Source organism: Phyllobates terribilis, unplaced genomic scaffold, assembly GCF_046119375.1.
Source record: "Phyllobates terribilis strain yellow unplaced genomic scaffold, ASM4611937v1 Scaffold_5__5_contigs__length_657084704, whole genome shotgun sequence".
Taxonomy (NCBI): Eukaryota; Metazoa; Chordata; class Amphibia; order Anura; family Dendrobatidae; genus Phyllobates; species Phyllobates terribilis.
Window position 1 is genome coordinate 76,218,719 of NW_027362765.1, and position 21,729 is coordinate 76,240,447.

At 45.1% G+C, this 21,729-nt stretch overlaps 17 non-coding genes across 17 annotated transcripts; all 17 read right to left on the minus strand.

The window, feature by feature from the left end:
- Positions 1-114: 114 nt before the first annotated feature.
- LOC141275102 (U2 spliceosomal RNA) lies at positions 115-305 on the minus strand. Its single transcript, XR_012323355.1, has one exon. It is a non-coding gene; the product is annotated as a U2 spliceosomal RNA (small nuclear RNA).
- Positions 306-1,420: 1,115 nt separating this feature from the next.
- LOC141275114 (U2 spliceosomal RNA) lies at positions 1,421-1,611 on the minus strand. Its single transcript, XR_012323366.1, has one exon. It is a non-coding gene; the product is annotated as a U2 spliceosomal RNA (small nuclear RNA).
- Positions 1,612-2,726: 1,115 nt separating this feature from the next.
- On the minus strand, positions 2,727-2,917 carry LOC141275125 (U2 spliceosomal RNA). Its single transcript, XR_012323377.1, has one exon. It is a non-coding gene; the product is annotated as a U2 spliceosomal RNA (small nuclear RNA).
- A 1,115-nt stretch (positions 2,918-4,032) lies between these two features.
- LOC141275137 (U2 spliceosomal RNA) lies at positions 4,033-4,223 on the minus strand. The gene has a single exon (XR_012323388.1). It is a non-coding gene; the product is annotated as a U2 spliceosomal RNA (small nuclear RNA).
- A 1,115-nt stretch (positions 4,224-5,338) lies between these two features.
- On the minus strand, positions 5,339-5,529 carry LOC141275148 (U2 spliceosomal RNA). The gene has a single exon (XR_012323399.1). It is a non-coding gene; the product is annotated as a U2 spliceosomal RNA (small nuclear RNA).
- Positions 5,530-6,644: 1,115 nt separating this feature from the next.
- Positions 6,645-6,835, minus strand: LOC141149707 (U2 spliceosomal RNA). Its single transcript, XR_012245996.1, has one exon. It is a non-coding gene; the product is annotated as a U2 spliceosomal RNA (small nuclear RNA).
- A 1,115-nt stretch (positions 6,836-7,950) lies between these two features.
- LOC141149613 (U2 spliceosomal RNA) lies at positions 7,951-8,141 on the minus strand. The gene has a single exon (XR_012245904.1). It is a non-coding gene; the product is annotated as a U2 spliceosomal RNA (small nuclear RNA).
- A 1,115-nt stretch (positions 8,142-9,256) lies between these two features.
- Positions 9,257-9,447, minus strand: LOC141275160 (U2 spliceosomal RNA). The gene has a single exon (XR_012323410.1). It is a non-coding gene; the product is annotated as a U2 spliceosomal RNA (small nuclear RNA).
- A 1,115-nt stretch (positions 9,448-10,562) lies between these two features.
- On the minus strand, positions 10,563-10,753 carry LOC141275172 (U2 spliceosomal RNA). The gene has a single exon (XR_012323422.1). It is a non-coding gene; the product is annotated as a U2 spliceosomal RNA (small nuclear RNA).
- Positions 10,754-11,868: 1,115 nt separating this feature from the next.
- LOC141275183 (U2 spliceosomal RNA) lies at positions 11,869-12,059 on the minus strand. Its single transcript, XR_012323433.1, has one exon. It is a non-coding gene; the product is annotated as a U2 spliceosomal RNA (small nuclear RNA).
- A 1,115-nt stretch (positions 12,060-13,174) lies between these two features.
- LOC141275194 (U2 spliceosomal RNA) lies at positions 13,175-13,365 on the minus strand. The gene has a single exon (XR_012323444.1). It is a non-coding gene; the product is annotated as a U2 spliceosomal RNA (small nuclear RNA).
- Positions 13,366-14,480: 1,115 nt separating this feature from the next.
- LOC141275206 (U2 spliceosomal RNA) lies at positions 14,481-14,671 on the minus strand. The gene has a single exon (XR_012323455.1). It is a non-coding gene; the product is annotated as a U2 spliceosomal RNA (small nuclear RNA).
- Positions 14,672-15,783: 1,112 nt separating this feature from the next.
- On the minus strand, positions 15,784-15,974 carry LOC141275217 (U2 spliceosomal RNA). Its single transcript, XR_012323466.1, has one exon. It is a non-coding gene; the product is annotated as a U2 spliceosomal RNA (small nuclear RNA).
- Positions 15,975-17,089: 1,115 nt separating this feature from the next.
- LOC141275228 (U2 spliceosomal RNA) lies at positions 17,090-17,280 on the minus strand. The gene has a single exon (XR_012323477.1). It is a non-coding gene; the product is annotated as a U2 spliceosomal RNA (small nuclear RNA).
- A 1,115-nt stretch (positions 17,281-18,395) lies between these two features.
- On the minus strand, positions 18,396-18,586 carry LOC141275240 (U2 spliceosomal RNA). Its single transcript, XR_012323488.1, has one exon. It is a non-coding gene; the product is annotated as a U2 spliceosomal RNA (small nuclear RNA).
- Positions 18,587-19,701: 1,115 nt separating this feature from the next.
- On the minus strand, positions 19,702-19,892 carry LOC141275251 (U2 spliceosomal RNA). The gene has a single exon (XR_012323499.1). It is a non-coding gene; the product is annotated as a U2 spliceosomal RNA (small nuclear RNA).
- Positions 19,893-21,007: 1,115 nt separating this feature from the next.
- Positions 21,008-21,198, minus strand: LOC141275262 (U2 spliceosomal RNA). The gene has a single exon (XR_012323511.1). It is a non-coding gene; the product is annotated as a U2 spliceosomal RNA (small nuclear RNA).
- Positions 21,199-21,729: the final 531 nt, after the last annotated feature.

The following is a 21,729-nucleotide window of genomic DNA, read 5'->3' on the forward strand; positions in this document are numbered from 1 at the left end:
CAATGAGGAGAAGAAAAGCAAAGCCAAAGAGTCCATCCCAAAATCCGACAAACAAGCAAAATGAACAAAAAACATTGAATTCAATTCTTTCTGATTTTAGAAACTGCATTAAAGAAGGGGTGCACCGGTCCTGGAGATACTGCAATACCAGGTCAATGCGTGGAGTGGACAGAGCAAGCTCTTTTTCCATCTCCCTGTTCTAAAAATCCATTTAATATATGGTCCCCAGATAGGGGACGTATCAGATATTAAACTGATAAGAACAGATACTACACTTGATCTTAGCCAAAAGGCCGAGAAGCGATAACCAGAATTGGTTTCAAACTACGGAGCCACCCAAGGATCCTGAAAAGTCCATTTGTGGAGATGAGCTCCTGGACTCCCGTTAAGAAGACATGTTGTCAACCTCTAGATCCCTTACATGCCTGCACTTTTCGGCTTGCTGCTGCTGCAATCCACGCGTTTTAGATCTGCATAACTCCACCTCTTTAAACACAGCACCTTCACCCCCTGCTGTTCCCACCCGCCTCAACACCGTTGGAAGGGAGGAGAACCAATTAAGGCGGGGGGTGGGGTGGAACGAGCAGCTGTCTACCCTTAGCAGGAGGGCTCCTGATTACATACCTCTCCTGCTGCTGCTGCTGCTGGCTGTCCAGCAGCAGACTGAAGGTGGCTGCTGCTGTGCACAGGTATATAAAGGCTCAGAGCCTATTATGACACGCGCAGCCAGCGTTCCATTGCCACATTCCATCTACTGCAGGCAGGATACCTGGCTGGCTGAATGTCGCTGAGAAGCTCACAGAGACCGCCATAAGCAACAGTTTAACAGAATGCCACAGACTAATCAACCAAACTTTTTGGGTTGGGTTCTCTTTTATAGTCTGCAGGCATTAAATGAAAGAAGTCAGTGTTCCAGCAGAAGGAGACAACGTTTCAGAAAAGGCATTGTAGCAAACCAAAAAAGAAATTTTAAGCGCAGCAGAGTAACCAGCGCACATACCTGTTAGCTCAGGTGAGTTTAAAAGGCTGCTGTTGATAACAAGGGCATTTGCTAAATAGATGGTGTGTGTGCAACAATATACTGAAAGGTCAATTATATTGTGCAGCTTATCTCACCACCTGTAGTTATTTAGGTGAAAGCTCCAAAATGCTTGCCTAATATGTCTGTTTATCCAAAAGGAAGTAAAAAGGGAGAGCTAGAAAGATAGCATTGCATCACATTACATGGCAATGCAATGCACAGTTGCTGAAGTTGAACCAAAATGAGCTTGTAATCTGGCTTCTGCAACTTTGAACATGAAAAATCCAATGAGGAGAAGAAAAGCAAAGCCAAAGAGTCCATCCCAAAATCCGACAAACAAGCAAAATGAACAAAAAACATTGAATTCAATTCTTTCTGATTTTAGAAACTGCATTAAAGAAGGGGTGCACCGGTCCTGGAGATACTGCAATACCAGGTCAATGCGTGGAGTGGACAGAGCAAGCTCTTTTTCCATCTCCCTGTTCTAAAAATCCATTTAATATATGGTCCCCAGATAGGGGACGTATCAGATATTAAACTGATAAGAACAGATACTACACTTGATCTTAGCCAAAAGGCCGAGAAGCGATAACCAGAATTGGTTTCAAACTACGGAGCCACCCAAGGATCCTGAAAAGTCCATTTGTGGAGATGAGCTCCTGGACTCCCGTTAAGAAGACATGTTGTCAACCTCTAGATCCCTTACATGCCTGCACTTTTCGGCTTGCTGCTGCTGCAATCCACGCGTTTTAGATCTGCATAACTCCACCTCTTTAAACACAGCACCTTCACCCCCTGCTGTTCCCACCCGCCTCAACACCGTTGGAAGGGAGGAGAACCAATTAAGGCGGGGGGTGGGGTGGAACGAGCAGCTGTCTACCCTTAGCAGGAGGGCTCCTGATTACATACCTCTCCTGCTGCTGCTGCTGCTGGCTGTCCAGCAGCAGACTGAAGGTGGCTGCTGCTGTGCACAGGTATATAAAGGCTCAGAGCCTATTATGACACGCGCAGCCAGCGTTCCATTGCCACATTCCATCTACTGCAGGCAGGATACCTGGCTGGCTGAATGTCGCTGAGAAGCTCACAGAGACCGCCATAAGCAACAGTTTAACAGAATGCCACAGACTAATCAACCAAACTTTTTGGGTTGGGTTCTCTTTTATAGTCTGCAGGCATTAAATGAAAGAAGTCAGTGTTCCAGCAGAAGGAGACAACGTTTCAGAAAAGGCATTGTAGCAAACCAAAAAAGAAATTTTAAGCGCAGCAGAGTAACCAGCGCACATACCTGTTAGCTCAGGTGAGTTTAAAAGGCTGCTGTTGATAACAAGGGCATTTGCTAAATAGATGGTGTGTGTGCAACAATATACTGAAAGGTCAATTATATTGTGCAGCTTATCTCACCACCTGTAGTTATTTAGGTGAAAGCTCCAAAATGCTTGCCTAATATGTCTGTTTATCCAAAAGGAAGTAAAAAGGGAGAGCTAGAAAGATAGCATTGCATCACATTACATGGCAATGCAATGCACAGTTGCTGAAGTTGAACCAAAATGAGCTTGTAATCTGGCTTCTGCAACTTTGAACATGAAAAATCCAATGAGGAGAAGAAAAGCAAAGCCAAAGAGTCCATCCCAAAATCCGACAAACAAGCAAAATGAACAAAAAACATTGAATTCAATTCTTTCTGATTTTAGAAACTGCATTAAAGAAGGGGTGCACCGGTCCTGGAGATACTGCAATACCAGGTCAATGCGTGGAGTGGACAGAGCAAGCTCTTTTTCCATCTCCCTGTTCTAAAAATCCATTTAATATATGGTCCCCAGATAGGGGACGTATCAGATATTAAACTGATAAGAACAGATACTACACTTGATCTTAGCCAAAAGGCCGAGAAGCGATAACCAGAATTGGTTTCAAACTACGGAGCCACCCAAGGATCCTGAAAAGTCCATTTGTGGAGATGAGCTCCTGGACTCCCGTTAAGAAGACATGTTGTCAACCTCTAGATCCCTTACATGCCTGCACTTTTCGGCTTGCTGCTGCTGCAATCCACGCGTTTTAGATCTGCATAACTCCACCTCTTTAAACACAGCACCTTCACCCCCTGCTGTTCCCACCCGCCTCAACACCGTTGGAAGGGAGGAGAACCAATTAAGGCGGGGGGTGGGGTGGAACGAGCAGCTGTCTACCCTTAGCAGGAGGGCTCCTGATTACATACCTCTCCTGCTGCTGCTGCTGCTGGCTGTCCAGCAGCAGACTGAAGGTGGCTGCTGCTGTGCACAGGTATATAAAGGCTCAGAGCCTATTATGACACGCGCAGCCAGCGTTCCATTGCCACATTCCATCTACTGCAGGCAGGATACCTGGCTGGCTGAATGTCGCTGAGAAGCTCACAGAGACCGCCATAAGCAACAGTTTAACAGAATGCCACAGACTAATCAACCAAACTTTTTGGGTTGGGTTCTCTTTTATAGTCTGCAGGCATTAAATGAAAGAAGTCAGTGTTCCAGCAGAAGGAGACAACGTTTCAGAAAAGGCATTGTAGCAAACCAAAAAAGAAATTTTAAGCGCAGCAGAGTAACCAGCGCACATACCTGTTAGCTCAGGTGAGTTTAAAAGGCTGCTGTTGATAACAAGGGCATTTGCTAAATAGATGGTGTGTGTGCAACAATATACTGAAAGGTCAATTATATTGTGCAGCTTATCTCACCACCTGTAGTTATTTAGGTGAAAGCTCCAAAATGCTTGCCTAATATGTCTGTTTATCCAAAAGGAAGTAAAAAGGGAGAGCTAGAAAGATAGCATTGCATCACATTACATGGCAATGCAATGCACAGTTGCTGAAGTTGAACCAAAATGAGCTTGTAATCTGGCTTCTGCAACTTTGAACATGAAAAATCCAATGAGGAGAAGAAAAGCAAAGCCAAAGAGTCCATCCCAAAATCCGACAAACAAGCAAAATGAACAAAAAACATTGAATTCAATTCTTTCTGATTTTAGAAACTGCATTAAAGAAGGGGTGCACCGGTCCTGGAGATACTGCAATACCAGGTCAATGCGTGGAGTGGACAGAGCAAGCTCTTTTTCCATCTCCCTGTTCTAAAAATCCATTTAATATATGGTCCCCAGATAGGGGACGTATCAGATATTAAACTGATAAGAACAGATACTACACTTGATCTTAGCCAAAAGGCCGAGAAGCGATAACCAGAATTGGTTTCAAACTACGGAGCCACCCAAGGATCCTGAAAAGTCCATTTGTGGAGATGAGCTCCTGGACTCCCGTTAAGAAGACATGTTGTCAACCTCTAGATCCCTTACATGCCTGCACTTTTCGGCTTGCTGCTGCTGCAATCCACGCGTTTTAGATCTGCATAACTCCACCTCTTTAAACACAGCACCTTCACCCCCTGCTGTTCCCACCCGCCTCAACACCGTTGGAAGGGAGGAGAACCAATTAAGGCGGGGGGTGGGGTGGAACGAGCAGCTGTCTACCCTTAGCAGGAGGGCTCCTGATTACATACCTCTCCTGCTGCTGCTGCTGCTGGCTGTCCAGCAGCAGACTGAAGGTGGCTGCTGCTGTGCACAGGTATATAAAGGCTCAGAGCCTATTATGACACGCGCAGCCAGCGTTCCATTGCCACATTCCATCTACTGCAGGCAGGATACCTGGCTGGCTGAATGTCGCTGAGAAGCTCACAGAGACCGCCATAAGCAACAGTTTAACAGAATGCCACAGACTAATCAACCAAACTTTTTGGGTTGGGTTCTCTTTTATAGTCTGCAGGCATTAAATGAAAGAAGTCAGTGTTCCAGCAGAAGGAGACAACGTTTCAGAAAAGGCATTGTAGCAAACCAAAAAAGAAATTTTAAGCGCAGCAGAGTAACCAGCGCACATACCTGTTAGCTCAGGTGAGTTTAAAAGGCTGCTGTTGATAACAAGGGCATTTGCTAAATAGATGGTGTGTGTGCAACAATATACTGAAAGGTCAATTATATTGTGCAGCTTATCTCACCACCTGTAGTTATTTAGGTGAAAGCTCCAAAATGCTTGCCTAATATGTCTGTTTATCCAAAAGGAAGTAAAAAGGGAGAGCTAGAAAGATAGCATTGCATCACATTACATGGCAATGCAATGCACAGTTGCTGAAGTTGAACCAAAATGAGCTTGTAATCTGGCTTCTGCAACTTTGAACATGAAAAATCCAATGAGGAGAAGAAAAGCAAAGCCAAAGAGTCCATCCCAAAATCCGACAAACAAGCAAAATGAACAAAAAACATTGAATTCAATTCTTTCTGATTTTAGAAACTGCATTAAAGAAGGGGTGCACCGGTCCTGGAGATACTGCAATACCAGGTCAATGCGTGGAGTGGACAGAGCAAGCTCTTTTTCCATCTCCCTGTTCTAAAAATCCATTTAATATATGGTCCCCAGATAGGGGACGTATCAGATATTAAACTGATAAGAACAGATACTACACTTGATCTTAGCCAAAAGGCCGAGAAGCGATAACCAGAATTGGTTTCAAACTACGGAGCCACCCAAGGATCCTGAAAAGTCCATTTGTGGAGATGAGCTCCTGGACTCCCGTTAAGAAGACATGTTGTCAACCTCTAGATCCCTTACATGCCTGCACTTTTCGGCTTGCTGCTGCTGCAATCCACGCGTTTTAGATCTGCATAACTCCACCTCTTTAAACACAGCACCTTCACCCCCTGCTGTTCCCACCCGCCTCAACACCGTTGGAAGGGAGGAGAACCAATTAAGGCGGGGGGTGGGGTGGAACGAGCAGCTGTCTACCCTTAGCAGGAGGGCTCCTGATTACATACCTCTCCTGCTGCTGCTGCTGCTGGCTGTCCAGCAGCAGACTGAAGGTGGCTGCTGCTGTGCACAGGTATATAAAGGCTCAGAGCCTATTATGACACGCGCAGCCAGCGTTCCATTGCCACATTCCATCTACTGCAGGCAGGATACCTGGCTGGCTGAATGTCGCTGAGAAGCTCACAGAGACCGCCATAAGCAACAGTTTAACAGAATGCCACAGACTAATCAACCAAACTTTTTGGGTTGGGTTCTCTTTTATAGTCTGCAGGCATTAAATGAAAGAAGTCAGTGTTCCAGCAGAAGGAGACAACGTTTCAGAAAAGGCATTGTAGCAAACCAAAAAAGAAATTTTAAGCGCAGCAGAGTAACCAGCGCACATACCTGTTAGCTCAGGTGAGTTTAAAAGGCTGCTGTTGATAACAAGGGCATTTGCTAAATAGATGGTGTGTGTGCAACAATATACTGAAAGGTCAATTATATTGTGCAGCTTATCTCACCACCTGTAGTTATTTAGGTGAAAGCTCCAAAATGCTTGCCTAATATGTCTGTTTATCCAAAAGGAAGTAAAAAGGGAGAGCTAGAAAGATAGCATTGCATCACATTACATGGCAATGCAATGCACAGTTGCTGAAGTTGAACCAAAATGAGCTTGTAATCTGGCTTCTGCAACTTTGAACATGAAAAATCCAATGAGGAGAAGAAAAGCAAAGCCAAAGAGTCCATCCCAAAATCCGACAAACAAGCAAAATGAACAAAAAACATTGAATTCAATTCTTTCTGATTTTAGAAACTGCATTAAAGAAGGGGTGCACCGGTCCTGGAGATACTGCAATACCAGGTCAATGCGTAGAGTGGACAGAGCAAGCTCTTTTTCCATCTCCCTGTTCTAAAAATCCATTTAATATATGGTCCCCAGATAGGGGACGTATCAGATATTAAACTGATAAGAACAGATACTACACTTGATCTTAGCCAAAAGGCCGAGAAGCGATAACCAGAATTGGTTTCAAACTACGGAGCCACCCAAGGATCCTGAAAAGTCCATTTGTGGAGATGAGCTCCTGGACTCCCGTTAAGAAGACATGTTGTCAACCTCTAGATCCCTTACATGCCTGCACTTTTCGGCTTGCTGCTGCTGCAATCCACGCGTTTTAGATCTGCATAACTCCACCTCTTTAAACACAGCACCTTCACCCCCTGCTGTTCCCACCCGCCTCAACACCGTTGGAAGGGAGGAGAACCAATTAAGGCGGGGGGTGGGGTGGAACGAGCAGCTGTCTACCCTTAGCAGGAGGGCTCCTGATTACATACCTCTCCTGCTGCTGCTGCTGCTGGCTGTCCAGCAGCAGACTGAAGGTGGCTGCTGCTGTGCACAGGTATATAAAGGCTCAGAGCCTATTATGACACGCGCAGCCAGCGTTCCATTGCCACATTCCATCTACTGCAGGCAGGATACCTGGCTGGCTGAATGTCGCTGAGAAGCTCACAGAGACCGCCATAAGCAACAGTTTAACAGAATGCCACAGACTAATCAACCAAACTTTTTGGGTTGGGTTCTCTTTTATAGTCTGCAGGCATTAAATGAAAGAAGTCAGTGTTCCAGCAGAAGGAGACAACGTTTCAGAAAAGGCATTGTAGCAAACCAAAAAAGAAATTTTAAGCGCAGCAGAGTAACCAGCGCACATACCTGTTAGCTCAGGTGAGTTTAAAAGGCTGCTGTTGATAACAAGGGCATTTGCTAAATAGATGGTGTGTGTGCAACAATATACTGAAAGGTCAATTATATTGTGCAGCTTATCTCACCACCTGTAGTTATTTAGGTGAAAGCTCCAAAATGCTTGCCTAATATGTCTGTTTATCCAAAAGGAAGTAAAAAGGGAGAGCTAGAAAGATAGCATTGCATCACATTACATGGCAATGCAATGCACAGTTGCTGAAGTTGAACCAAAATGAGCTTGTAATCTGGCTTCTGCAACTTTGAACATGAAAAATCCAATGAGGAGAAGAAAAGCAAAGCCAAAGAGTCCATCCCAAAATCCGACAAACAAGCAAAATGAACAAAAAACATTGAATTCAATTCTTTCTGATTTTAGAAACTGCATTAAAGAAGGGGTGCACCGGTCCTGGAGATACTGCAATACCAGGTCAATGCGTGAAGTGGACAGAGCAAGCTCTTTTTCCATCTCCCTGTTCTAAAAATCCATTTAATATATGGTCCCCAGATAGGGGACGTATCAGATATTAAACTGATAAGAACAGATACTACACTTGATCTTAGCCAAAAGGCCGAGAAGCGATAACCAGAATTGGTTTCAAACTACGGAGCCACCCAAGGATCCTGAAAAGTCCATTTGTGGAGATGAGCTCCTGGACTCCCGTTAAGAAGACATGTTGTCAACCTCTAGATCCCTTACATGCCTGCACTTTTCGGCTTGCTGCTGCTGCAATCCACGCGTTTTAGATCTGCATAACTCCACCTCTTTAAACACAGCACCTTCACCCCCTGCTGTTCCCACCCGCCTCAACACCGTTGGAAGGGAGGAGAACCAATTAAGGCGGGGGGTGGGGTGGAACGAGCAGCTGTCTACCCTTAGCAGGAGGGCTCCTGATTACATACCTCTCCTGCTGCTGCTGCTGCTGGCTGTCCAGCAGCAGACTGAAGGTGGCTGCTGCTGTGCACAGGTATATAAAGGCTCAGAGCCTATTATGACACGCGCAGCCAGCGTTCCATTGCCACATTCCATCTACTGCAGGCAGGATACCTGGCTGGCTGAATGTCGCTGAGAAGCTCACAGAGACCGCCATAAGCAACAGTTTAACAGAATGCCACAGACTAATCAACCAAACTTTTTGGGTTGGGTTCTCTTTTATAGTCTGCAGGCATTAAATGAAAGAAGTCAGTGTTCCAGCAGAAGGAGACAACGTTTCAGAAAAGGCATTGTAGCAAACCAAAAAAGAAATTTTAAGCGCAGCAGAGTAACCAGCGCACATACCTGTTAGCTCAGGTGAGTTTAAAAGGCTGCTGTTGATAACAAGGGCATTTGCTAAATAGATGGTGTGTGTGCAACAATATACTGAAAGGTCAATTATATTGTGCAGCTTATCTCACCACCTGTAGTTATTTAGGTGAAAGCTCCAAAATGCTTGCCTAATATGTCTGTTTATCCAAAAGGAAGTAAAAAGGGAGAGCTAGAAAGATAGCATTGCATCACATTACATGGCAATGCAATGCACAGTTGCTGAAGTTGAACCAAAATGAGCTTGTAATCTGGCTTCTGCAACTTTGAACATGAAAAATCCAATGAGGAGAAGAAAAGCAAAGCCAAAGAGTCCATCCCAAAATCCGACAAACAAGCAAAATGAACAAAAAACATTGAATTCAATTCTTTCTGATTTTAGAAACTGCATTAAAGAAGGGGTGCACCGGTCCTGGAGATACTGCAATACCAGGTCAATGCGTGGAGTGGACAGAGCAAGCTCTTTTTCCATCTCCCTGTTCTAAAAATCCATTTAATATATGGTCCCCAGATAGGGGACGTATCAGATATTAAACTGATAAGAACAGATACTACACTTGATCTTAGCCAAAAGGCCGAGAAGCGATAACCAGAATTGGTTTCAAACTACGGAGCCACCCAAGGATCCTGAAAAGTCCATTTGTGGAGATGAGCTCCTGGACTCCCGTTAAGAAGACATGTTGTCAACCTCTAGATCCCTTACATGCCTGCACTTTTCGGCTTGCTGCTGCTGCAATCCACGCGTTTTAGATCTGCATAACTCCACCTCTTTAAACACAGCACCTTCACCCCCTGCTGTTCCCACCCGCCTCAACACCGTTGGAAGGGAGGAGAACCAATTAAGGCGGGGGGTGGGGTGGAACGAGCAGCTGTCTACCCTTAGCAGGAGGGCTCCTGATTACATACCTCTCCTGCTGCTGCTGCTGCTGGCTGTCCAGCAGCAGACTGAAGGTGGCTGCTGCTGTGCACAGGTATATAAAGGCTCAGAGCCTATTATGACACGCGCAGCCAGCGTTCCATTGCCACATTCCATCTACTGCAGGCAGGATACCTGGCTGGCTGAATGTCGCTGAGAAGCTCACAGAGACCGCCATAAGCAACAGTTTAACAGAATGCCACAGACTAATCAACCAAACTTTTTGGGTTGGGTTCTCTTTTATAGTCTGCAGGCATTAAATGAAAGAAGTCAGTGTTCCAGCAGAAGGAGACAACGTTTCAGAAAAGGCATTGTAGCAAACCAAAAAAGAAATTTTAAGCGCAGCAGAGTAACCAGCGCACATACCTGTTAGCTCAGGTGAGTTTAAAAGGCTGCTGTTGATAACAAGGGCATTTGCTAAATAGATGGTGTGTGTGCAACAATATACTGAAAGGTCAATTATATTGTGCAGCTTATCTCACCACCTGTAGTTATTTAGGTGAAAGCTCCAAAATGCTTGCCTAATATGTCTGTTTATCCAAAAGGAAGTAAAAAGGGAGAGCTAGAAAGATAGCATTGCATCACATTACATGGCAATGCAATGCACAGTTGCTGAAGTTGAACCAAAATGAGCTTGTAATCTGGCTTCTGCAACTTTGAACATGAAAAATCCAATGAGGAGAAGAAAAGCAAAGCCAAAGAGTCCATCCCAAAATCCGACAAACAAGCAAAATGAACAAAAAACATTGAATTCAATTCTTTCTGATTTTAGAAACTGCATTAAAGAAGGGGTGCACCGGTCCTGGAGATACTGCAATACCAGGTCAATGCGTGGAGTGGACAGAGCAAGCTCTTTTTCCATCTCCCTGTTCTAAAAATCCATTTAATATATGGTCCCCAGATAGGGGACGTATCAGATATTAAACTGATAAGAACAGATACTACACTTGATCTTAGCCAAAAGGCCGAGAAGCGATAACCAGAATTGGTTTCAAACTACGGAGCCACCCAAGGATCCTGAAAAGTCCATTTGTGGAGATGAGCTCCTGGACTCCCGTTAAGAAGACATGTTGTCAACCTCTAGATCCCTTACATGCCTGCACTTTTCGGCTTGCTGCTGCTGCAATCCACGCGTTTTAGATCTGCATAACTCCACCTCTTTAAACACAGCACCTTCACCCCCTGCTGTTCCCACCCGCCTCAACACCGTTGGAAGGGAGGAGAACCAATTAAGGCGGGGGGTGGGGTGGAACGAGCAGCTGTCTACCCTTAGCAGGAGGGCTCCTGATTACATACCTCTCCTGCTGCTGCTGCTGCTGGCTGTCCAGCAGCAGACTGAAGGTGGCTGCTGCTGTGCACAGGTATATAAAGGCTCAGAGCCTATTATGACACGCGCAGCCAGCGTTCCATTGCCACATTCCATCTACTGCAGGCAGGATACCTGGCTGGCTGAATGTCGCTGAGAAGCTCACAGAGACCGCCATAAGCAACAGTTTAACAGAATGCCACAGACTAATCAACCAAACTTTTTGGGTTGGGTTCTCTTTTATAGTCTGCAGGCATTAAATGAAAGAAGTCAGTGTTCCAGCAGAAGGAGACAACGTTTCAGAAAAGGCATTGTAGCAAACCAAAAAAGAAATTTTAAGCGCAGCAGAGTAACCAGCGCACATACCTGTTAGCTCAGGTGAGTTTAAAAGGCTGCTGTTGATAACAAGGGCATTTGCTAAATAGATGGTGTGTGTGCAACAATATACTGAAAGGTCAATTATATTGTGCAGCTTATCTCACCACCTGTAGTTATTTAGGTGAAAGCTCCAAAATGCTTGCCTAATATGTCTGTTTATCCAAAAGGAAGTAAAAAGGGAGAGCTAGAAAGATAGCATTGCATCACATTACATGGCAATGCAATGCACAGTTGCTGAAGTTGAACCAAAATGAGCTTGTAATCTGGCTTCTGCAACTTTGAACATGAAAAATCCAATGAGGAGAAGAAAAGCAAAGCCAAAGAGTCCATCCCAAAATCCGACAAACAAGCAAAATGAACAAAAAACATTGAATTCAATTCTTTCTGATTTTAGAAACTGCATTAAAGAAGGGGTGCACCGGTCCTGGAGATACTGCAATACCAGGTCAATGCGTGGAGTGGACAGAGCAAGCTCTTTTTCCATCTCCCTGTTCTAAAAATCCATTTAATATATGGTCCCCAGATAGGGGACGTATCAGATATTAAACTGATAAGAACAGATACTACACTTGATCTTAGCCAAAAGGCCGAGAAGCGATAACCAGAATTGGTTTCAAACTACGGAGCCACCCAAGGATCCTGAAAAGTCCATTTGTGGAGATGAGCTCCTGGACTCCCGTTAAGAAGACATGTTGTCAACCTCTAGATCCCTTACATGCCTGCACTTTTCGGCTTGCTGCTGCTGCAATCCACGCGTTTTAGATCTGCATAACTCCACCTTTTTAAACACAGCACCTTCACCCCCTGCTGTTCCCACCCGCCTCAACACCGTTGGAAGGGAGGAGAACCAATTAAGGCGGGGGGTGGGGTGGAACGAGCAGCTGTCTACCCTTAGCAGGAGGGCTCCTGATTACATACCTCTCCTGCTGCTGCTGCTGCTGGCTGTCCAGCAGCAGACTGAAGGTGGCTGCTGCTGTGCACAGGTATATAAAGGCTCAGAGCCTATTATGACACGCGCAGCCAGCGTTCCATTGCCACATTCCATCTACTGCAGGCAGGATACCTGGCTGGCTGAATGTCGCTGAGAAGCTCACAGAGACCGCCATAAGCAACAGTTTAACAGAATGCCACAGACTAATCAACCAAACTTTTTGGGTTGGGTTCTCTTTTATAGTCTGCAGGCATTAAATGAAAGAAGTCAGTGTTCCAGCAGAAGGAGACAACGTTTCAGAAAAGGCATTGTAGCAAACCGAAAAAGAAATTTTAAGCGCAGCAGAGTAACCAGCGCACATACCTGTTAGCTCAGGTGAGTTTAAAAGGCTGCTGTTGATAACAAGGGCATTTGCTAAATAGATGGTGTGTGTGCAACAATATACTGAAAGGTCAATTATATTGTGCAGCTTATCTCACCACCTGTAGTTATTTAGGTGAAAGCTCCAAAATGCTTGCCTAATATGTCTGTTTATCCAAAAGGAAGTAAAAAGGGAGAGCTAGAAAGATAGCATTGCATCACATTACATGGCAATGCAATGCACAGTTGCTGAAGTTGAACCAAAATGAGCTTGTAATCTGGCTTCTGCAACTTTGAACATGAAAAATCCAATGAGGAGAAGAAAAGCAAAGCCAAAGAGTCCATCCCAAAATCCGACAAACAAGCAAAATGAACAAAAAACATTGAATTCAATTCTTTCTGATTTTAGAAACTGCATTAAAGAAGGGGTGCACCGGTCCTGGAGATACTGCAATACCAGGTCAATGCGTGGAGTGGACAGAGCAAGCTCTTTTTCCATCTCCCTGTTCTAAAAATCCATTTAATATATGGTCCCCAGATAGGGGACGTATCAGATATTAAACTGATAAGAACAGATACTACACTTGATCTTAGCCAAAAGGCCGAGAAGCGATAACCAGAATTGGTTTCAAACTACGGAGCCACCCAAGGATCCTGAAAAGTCCATTTGTGGAGATGAGCTCCTGGACTCCCGTTAAGAAGACATGTTGTCAACCTCTAGATCCCTTACATGCCTGCACTTTTCGGCTTGCTGCTGCTGCAATCCACGCGTTTTAGATCTGCATAACTCCACCTCTTTAAACACAGCACCTTCACCCCCTGCTGTTCCCACCCGCCTCAACACCGTTGGAAGGGAGGAGAACCAATTAAGGCGGGGGGTGGGGTGGAACGAGCAGCTGTCTACCCTTAGCAGGAGGGCTCCTGATTACATACCTCTCCTGCTGCTGCTGCTGCTGGCTGTCCAGCAGCAGACTGAAGGTGGCTGCTGCTGTGCACAGGTATATAAAGGCTCAGAGCCTATTATGACACGCGCAGCCAGCGTTCCATTGCCACATTCCATCTACTGCAGGCAGGATACCTGGCTGACTGAATGTCGCTGAGAAGCTCACAGAGACCGCCATAAGCAACAGTTTAACAGAATGCCACAGACTAATCAACCAAACTTTTTGGGTTGGGTTCTCTTTTATAGTCTGCAGGCATTAAATGAAAGAAGTCAGTGTTCCAGCAGAAGGAGACAACGTTTCAGAAAAGGCATTGTAGCAAACCAAAAAAGAAATTTTAAGCGCAGCAGAGTAACCAGCGCACATACCTGTTAGCTCAGGTGAGTTTAAAAGGCTGCTGTTGATAACAAGGGCATTTGCTAAATAGATGGTGTGTGTGCAACAATATACTGAAAGGTCAATTATATTGTGCAGCTTATCTCACCACCTGTAGTTATTTAGGTGAAAGCTCCAAAATGCTTGCCTAATATGTCTGTTTATCCAAAAGGAAGTAAAAAGGGAGAGCTAGAAAGATAGCATTGCATCACATTACATGGCAATGCAATGCACAGTTGCTGAAGTTGAACCAAAATGAGCTTGTAATCTGGCTTCTGCAACTTTGAACATGAAAAATCCAATGAGGAGAAGAAAAGCAAAGCCAAAGAGTCCATCCCAAAATCCGACAAACAAGCAAAATGAACAAAAAACATTGAATTCAATTCTTTCTGATTTTAGAAACTGCATTAAAGAAGGGGTGCACCGGTCCTGGAGATACTGCAATACCAGGTCAATGCGTGGAGTGGACAGAGCAAGCTCTTTTTCCATCTCCCTGTTCTAAAAATCCATTTAATATATGGTCCCCAGATAGGGGACGTATCAGATATTAAACTGATAAGAACAGATACTACACTTGATCTTAGCCAAAAGGCCGAGAAGCGATAACCAGAATTGGTTTCAAACTACGGAGCCACCCAAGGATCCTGAAAAGTCCATTTGTGGAGATGAGCTCCTGGACTCCCGTTAAGAAGACATGTTGTCAACCTCTAGATCCCTTACATGCCTGCACTTTTCGGCTTGCTGCTGCTGCAATCCACGCGTTTTAGATCTGCATAACTCCACCTCTTTAAACACAGCACCTTCACCCCCTGCTGTTCCCACCCGCCTCAACACCGTTGGAAGGGAGGAGAACCAATTAAGGCGGGGGGTGGGGTGGAACGAGCAGCTGTCTACCCTTAGCAGGAGGGCTCCTGATTACATACCTCTCCTGCTGCTGCTGCTGGCTGTCCAGCAGCAGACTGAAGGTGGCTGCTGCTGTGCACAGGTATATAAAGGCTCAGAGCCTATTATGACACGCGCAGCCAGCGTTCCATTGCCACATTCCATCTACTGCAGGCAGGATACCTGGCTGGCTGAATGTCGCTGAGAAGCTCACAGAGACCGCCATAAGCAACAGTTTAACAGAATGCCACAGACTAATCAACCAAACTTTTTGGGTTGGGTTCTCTTTTATAGTCTGCAGGCATTAAATGAAAGAAGTCAGTGTTCCAGCAGAAGGAGACAACGTTTCAGAAAAGGCATTGTAGCAAACCAAAAAAGAAATTTTAAGCGCAGCAGAGTAACCAGCGCACATACCTGTTAGCTCAGGTGAGTTTAAAAGGCTGCTGTTGATAACAAGGGCATTTGCTAAATAGATGGTGTGTGTGCAACAATATACTGAAAGGTCAATTATATTGTGCAGCTTATCTCACCACCTGTAGTTATTTAGGTGAAAGCTCCAAAATGCTTGCCTAATATGTCTGTTTATCCAAAAGGAAGTAAAAAGGGAGAGCTAGAAAGATAGCATTGCATCACATTCCATGGCAATGCAATGCACAGTTGCTGAAGTTGAACCAAAATGAGCTTGTAATCTGGCTTCTGCAACTTTGAACATGAAAAATCCAATGAGGAGAAGAAAAGCAAAGCCAAAGAGTCCATCCCAAAATCCGACAAACAAGCAAAATGAACAAAAAACATTGAATTCAATTCTTTCTGATTTTAGAAACTGCATTAAAGAAGGGGTGCACCGGTCCTGGAGATACTGCAATACCAGGTCAATGCGTGGAGTGGACAGAGCAAGCTCTTTTTCCATCTCCCTGTTCTAAAAATCCATTTAATATATGGTCCCCAGATAGGGGACGTATCAGATATTAAACTGATAAGAACAGATACTACACTTGATCTTAGCCAAAAGGCCGAGAAGCGATAACCAGAATTGGTTTCAAACTACGGAGCCACCCAAGGATCCTGAAAAGTCCATTTGTGGAGATGAGCTCCTGGACTCCCGTTAAGAAGACATGTTGTCAACCTCTAGATCCCTTACATGCCTGCACTTTTCGGCTTGCTGCTGCTGCAATCCACGCGTTTTAGATCTGCATAACTCCACCTCTTTAAACACAGCACCTTCACCCCCTGCTGTTCCCACCCGCCTCAACACCGTTGGAAGGGAGGAGAACCAATTAAGGCGGGGGGTGGGGTGGAACGAGCAGCTGTCTACCCTTAGCAGGAGGGCTCCTGATTACATACCTCTCCTGCTGCTGCTGCTGCTGGCTGTCCAGCAGCAGACTGAAGGTGGCTGCTGCTGTGCACAGGTATATAAAGGCTCAGAGCCTATTATGACACGCGCAGCCAGCGTTCCATTGCCACATTCCATCTACTGCAGGCAGGATACCTGGCTGGCTGAATGTCGCTGAGAAGCTCACAGAGACCGCCATAAGCAACAGTTTAACAGAATGCCACAGACTAATCAACCAAACTTTTTGGGTTGGGTTCTCTTTTATAGTCTGCAGGCATTAAATGAAAGAAGTCAGTGTTCCAGCAGAAGGAGACAACGTTTCAGAAAAGGCATTGTAGCAAACCAAAAAAGAAATTTTAAGCGCAGCAGAGTAACCAGCGCACATACCTGTTAGCTCAGGTGAGTTTAAAAGGCTGCTGTTGATAACAAGGGGATTTGCTAAATAGATGGTGTGTGTGCAACAATATACTGAAAGGTCAATTATATTGTGCAGCTTATCTCACCACCTGTAGTTATTTAGGTGAAAGCTCCAAAATGCTTGCCTAATATGTCTGTTTATCCAAAAGGAAGTAAAAAGGGAGAGCTAGAAAGATAGCATTGCATCACATTACATGGCAATGCAATGCACAGTTGCTGAAGTTGAACCAAAATGAGCTTGTAATCTGGCTTCTGCAACTTTGAACATGAAAAATCCAATGAGGAGAAGAAAAGCAAAGCCAAAGAGTCCATCCCAAAATCCGACAAACAAGCAAAATGAACAAAAAACATTGAATTCAATTCTTTCTGATTTTAGAAACTGCATTAAAGAAGGGGTGCACCGGTCCTGGAGATACTGCAATACCAGGTCAATGCGTGGAGTGGACAGAGCAAGCTCTTTTTCCATCTCCCTGTTCTAAAAATCCATTTAATATATGGTCCCCAGATAGGGGACGTATCAGATATTAAACTGATAAGAACAGATACTACACTTGATCTTAGCCAAAAGGCCGAGAAGCGATAACCAGAATTGGTTTCAAACTACGGAGCCACCCAAGGATCCTGAAAAGTCCATTTGTGGAGATGAGCTCCTGGACTCCCGTTAAGAAGACATGTTGTCAACCTCTAGATCCCTTACATGCCTGCACTTTTCGGCTTGCTGCTGCTGCAATCCACGCGTTTTAGATCTGCATAACTCCACCTCTTTAAACACAGCACCTTCACCCCCTGCTGTTCCCACCCGCCTCAACACCGTTGGAAGGGAGGAGAACCAATTAAGGCGGGGGGTGGGGTGGAACGAGCAGCTGTCTACCCTTAGCAGGAGGGCTCCTGATTACATACCTCTCCTGCTGCTGCTGCTGCTGGCTGTCCAGCAGCAGACTGAAGGTGGCTGCTGCTGTGCACAGGTATATAAAGGCTCAGAGCCTATTATGACACGCGCAGCCAGCGTTCCATTGCCACATTCCATCTACTGCAGGCAGGATACCTGGCTGGCTGAATGTCGCTGAGAAGCTCACAGAGACCGCCATAAGCAACAGTTTAACAGAATGCCACAGACTAATCAACCAAACTTTTTGGGTTGGGTTCTCTTTTATAGTCTGCAGGCATTAAATGAAAGAAGTCAGTGTTCCAGCAGAAGGAGACAACGTTTCAGAAAAGGCATTGTAGCAAACCAAAAAAGAAATTTTAAGCGCAGCAGAGTAACCAGCGCACATACCTGTTAGCTCAGGTGAGTTTAAAAGGCTGCTGTTGATAACAAGGGCATTTGCTAAATAGATGGTGTGTGTGCAACAATATACTGAAAGGTCAATTATATTGTGCAGCTTATCTCACCACCTGTAGTTATTTAGGTGAAAGCTCCAAAATGCTTGCCTAATATGTCTGTTTATCCAAAAGGAAGTAAAAAGGGAGAGCTAGAAAGATAGCATTGCATCACATTACATGGCAATGCAATGCACAGTTGCTGAAGTTGAACCAAAATGAGCTTGTAATCTGGCTTCTGCAACTTTGAACATGAAAAATCCAATGAGGAGAAGAAAAGCAAAGCCAAAGAGTCCATCCCAAAATCCGACAAACAAGCAAAATGAACAAAAAACATTGAATTCAATTCTTTCTGATTTTAGAAACTGCATTAAAGAAGGGGTGCACCGGTCCTGGAGATACTGCAATACCAGGTCAATGCGTGGAGTGGACAGAGCAAGCTCTTTTTCCATCTCCCTGTTCTAAAAATCCATTTAATATATGGTCCCCAGATAGGGGACGTATCAGATATTAAACTGATAAGAACAGATACTACACTTGATCTTAGCCAAAAGGCCGAGAAGCGATAACCAGAATTGGTTTCAAACTACGGAGCCACCCAAGGATCCTGAAAAGTCCATTTGTGGAGATGAGCTCCTGGACTCCCGTTAAGAAGACATGTTGTCAACCTCTAGATCCCTTACATGCCTGCACTTTTCGGCTTGCTGCTGCTGCAATCCACGCGTTTTAGATCTGCATAACTCCACCTCTTTAAACACAGCACCTTCACCCCCTGCTGTTCCCACCCGCCTCAACACCGTTGGAAGGGAGGAGAACCAATTAAGGCGGGGGGTGGGGTGGAACGAGCAGCTGTCTACCCTTAGCAGGAGGGCTCCTGATTACATACCTCTCCTGCTGCTGCTGCTGCTGGTTGTCCAGCAGCAGACTGAAGGTGGCTGCTGCTGTGCACAGGTATATAAAGGCTCAGAGCCTATTATGACACGCGCAGCCAGCGTTCCATTGCCACATTCCATCTACTGCAGGCAGGATACCTGGCTGGCTGAATGTCGCTGAGAAGCTCACAGAGACCGCCATAAGCAACAGTTTAACAGAATGCCACAGACTAATCAACCAAACTTTTTGGGTTGGGTTCTCTTTTATAGTCTGCAGGCATTAAATGAAAGAAGTCAGTGTTCCAGCAGAAGGAGACAACGTTTCAGAAAAGGCATTGTAGCAAACCAAAAAAGAAATTTTAAGCGCAGCAGAGTAACCAGCGCACATACCTGTTAGCTCAGGTGAGTTTAAAAGGCTGCTGTTGATAACAAGGGCATTTGCTAAATAGATGGTGTGTGTGCAACAATATACTGAAAGGTCAATTATATTGTGCAGCTTATCTCACCACCTGTAGTTATTTAGGTGAAAGCTCCAAAATGCTTGCCTAATATGTCTGTTTATCCAAAAGGAAGTAAAAAGGGAGAGCTAGAAAGATAGCATTGCATCACATTACATGGCAATGCAATGCACAGTTGCTGAAGTTGAACCAAAATGAGCTTGTAATCTGGCTTCTGCAACTTTGAACATGAAAAATCCAATGAGGAGAAGAAAAGCAAAGCCAAAGAGTCCATCCCAAAATCCGACAAACAAGCAAAATGAACAAAAAACATTGAATTCAATTCTTTCTGATTTTAGAAACTGCATTAAAGAAGGGGTGCACCGGTCCTGGAGATACTGCAATACCAGGTCAATGCGTGGAGTGGACAGAGCAAGCTCTTTTTCCATCTCCCTGTTCTAAAAATCCATTTAATATATGGTCCCCAGATAGGGGACGTATCAGATATTAAACTGATAAGAACAGATACTACACTTGATCTTAGCCAAAAGGCCGAGAAGCGATAACCAGAATTGGTTTCAAACTACGGAGCCACCCAAGGATCCTGAAAAGTCCATTTGTGGAGATGAGCTCCTGGACTCCCGTTAAGAAGACATGTTGTCAACCTCTAGATCCCTTACATGCCTGCACTTTTCGGCTTGCTGCTGCTGCAATCCACGCGTTTTAGATCTGCATAACTCCACCTCTTTAAACACAGCACCTTCACCCCCTGCTGTTCCCACCCGCCTCAACACCGTTGGAAGGGAGGAGAACCAATTAAGGCGGGGGGTGGGGTGGAACGAGCAGCTGTCTACCCTTAGCAGGAGGGCTCCTGATTACATACCTCTCCTGCTGCTGCTGCTGCTGGCTGTCCAGCAGCAGACTGAAGGTGGCTGCTGCTGTGCACAGGTATATAAAGGCTCAGAGCCTATTATGACACGCGCAGCCAGCGTTCCATTGCCACATTCCATCTACTGCAGGCAGGATACCTGGCTGGCTGAATGTCGCTGAGAAGCTCACAGAGACCGCCATAAGCAACAGTTTAACAGAATGCCACAGACTAATCAACCAAACTTTTTGGGTTGGGTTCTCTTTTATAGTCTGCAGGCATTAAATGAAAGAAGTCAGTGTTCCAGCAGAAGGAGACAACGTTTCAGAAAAGGCATTGTAGCAAACCAAAAAAGAAATTTTAAGCGCAGCAGAGTAACCAGCGCACATACCTGTTAGCTCAGGTGAGTTTAAAAGGCTGCTGTTGATAACAAGGGCATTTGCTAAATAGATGGTGTGTGTGCAACAATATACTGAAAGGTCAATTATATTGTGCAGCTTATCTCACCACCTGTAGTTATTTAGGTGAAAGCTCCAAAATGCTTGCCTAATATGTCTGTTTATCCAAAAGGAAGTAAAAAGGGAGAGCTAGAAAGATAGCATTGCATCACATTACATGGCAATGCAATGCACAGTTGCTGAAGTTGAACCAAAATGAGCTTGTAATCTGGCTTCTGCAACTTTGAACATGAAAAATCCAATGAGGAGAAGAAAAGCAAAGCCAAAGAGTCCATCCCAAAATCCGACAAACAAGCAAAATGAACAAAAAACATTGAATTCAATTCTTTCTGATTTTAGAAACTGCATTAAAGAAGGGGTGCACCGGTCCTGGAGATACTGCAATACCAGGTCAATGCGTGGAGTGGACAGAGCAAGCTCTTTTTCCATCTCCCTGTTCTAAAAATCCATTTAATATATGGTCCCCAGATAGGGGACGTATCAGATATTAAACTGATAAGAACAGATACTACACTTGATCTTAGCCAAAAGGCCGAGAAGCGATAACCAGAATTGGTTTCAAACTACGGAGCCACCCAAGGATCCTGAAACGTCCATTTGTGGAGATGAGCTCCTGGACTCCCGTTAAGAAGACATGTTGTCAACCTCTAGATCCCTTACATGCCTGCACTTTTCGGCTTGCTGCTGCTGCAATCCACGCGTTTTAGATCTGCATAACTCCACCTCTTTAAACACAGCACCTTCACCCCCTGCTGTTCCCACCCGCCTCAACACCGTTGGAAGGGAGGAGAACCAATTAAGGCGGGGGGTGGGGTGGAACGAGCAGCTGTCTACCCTTAGCAGGAGGGCTCCTGATTACATACCTCTCCTGCTGCTGCTGCTGCTGGCTGTCCAGCAGCAGACTGAAGGTGGCTGCTGCTGTGCACAGGTATATAAAGGCTCAGAGCCTATTATGACACGCGCAGCCAGCGTTCCATTGCCACATTCCATCTACTGCAGGCAGGATACCTGGCTGGCTGAATGTCGCTGAGAAGCTCACAGAGACCGCCATAAGCAACAGTTTAACAGAATGCCA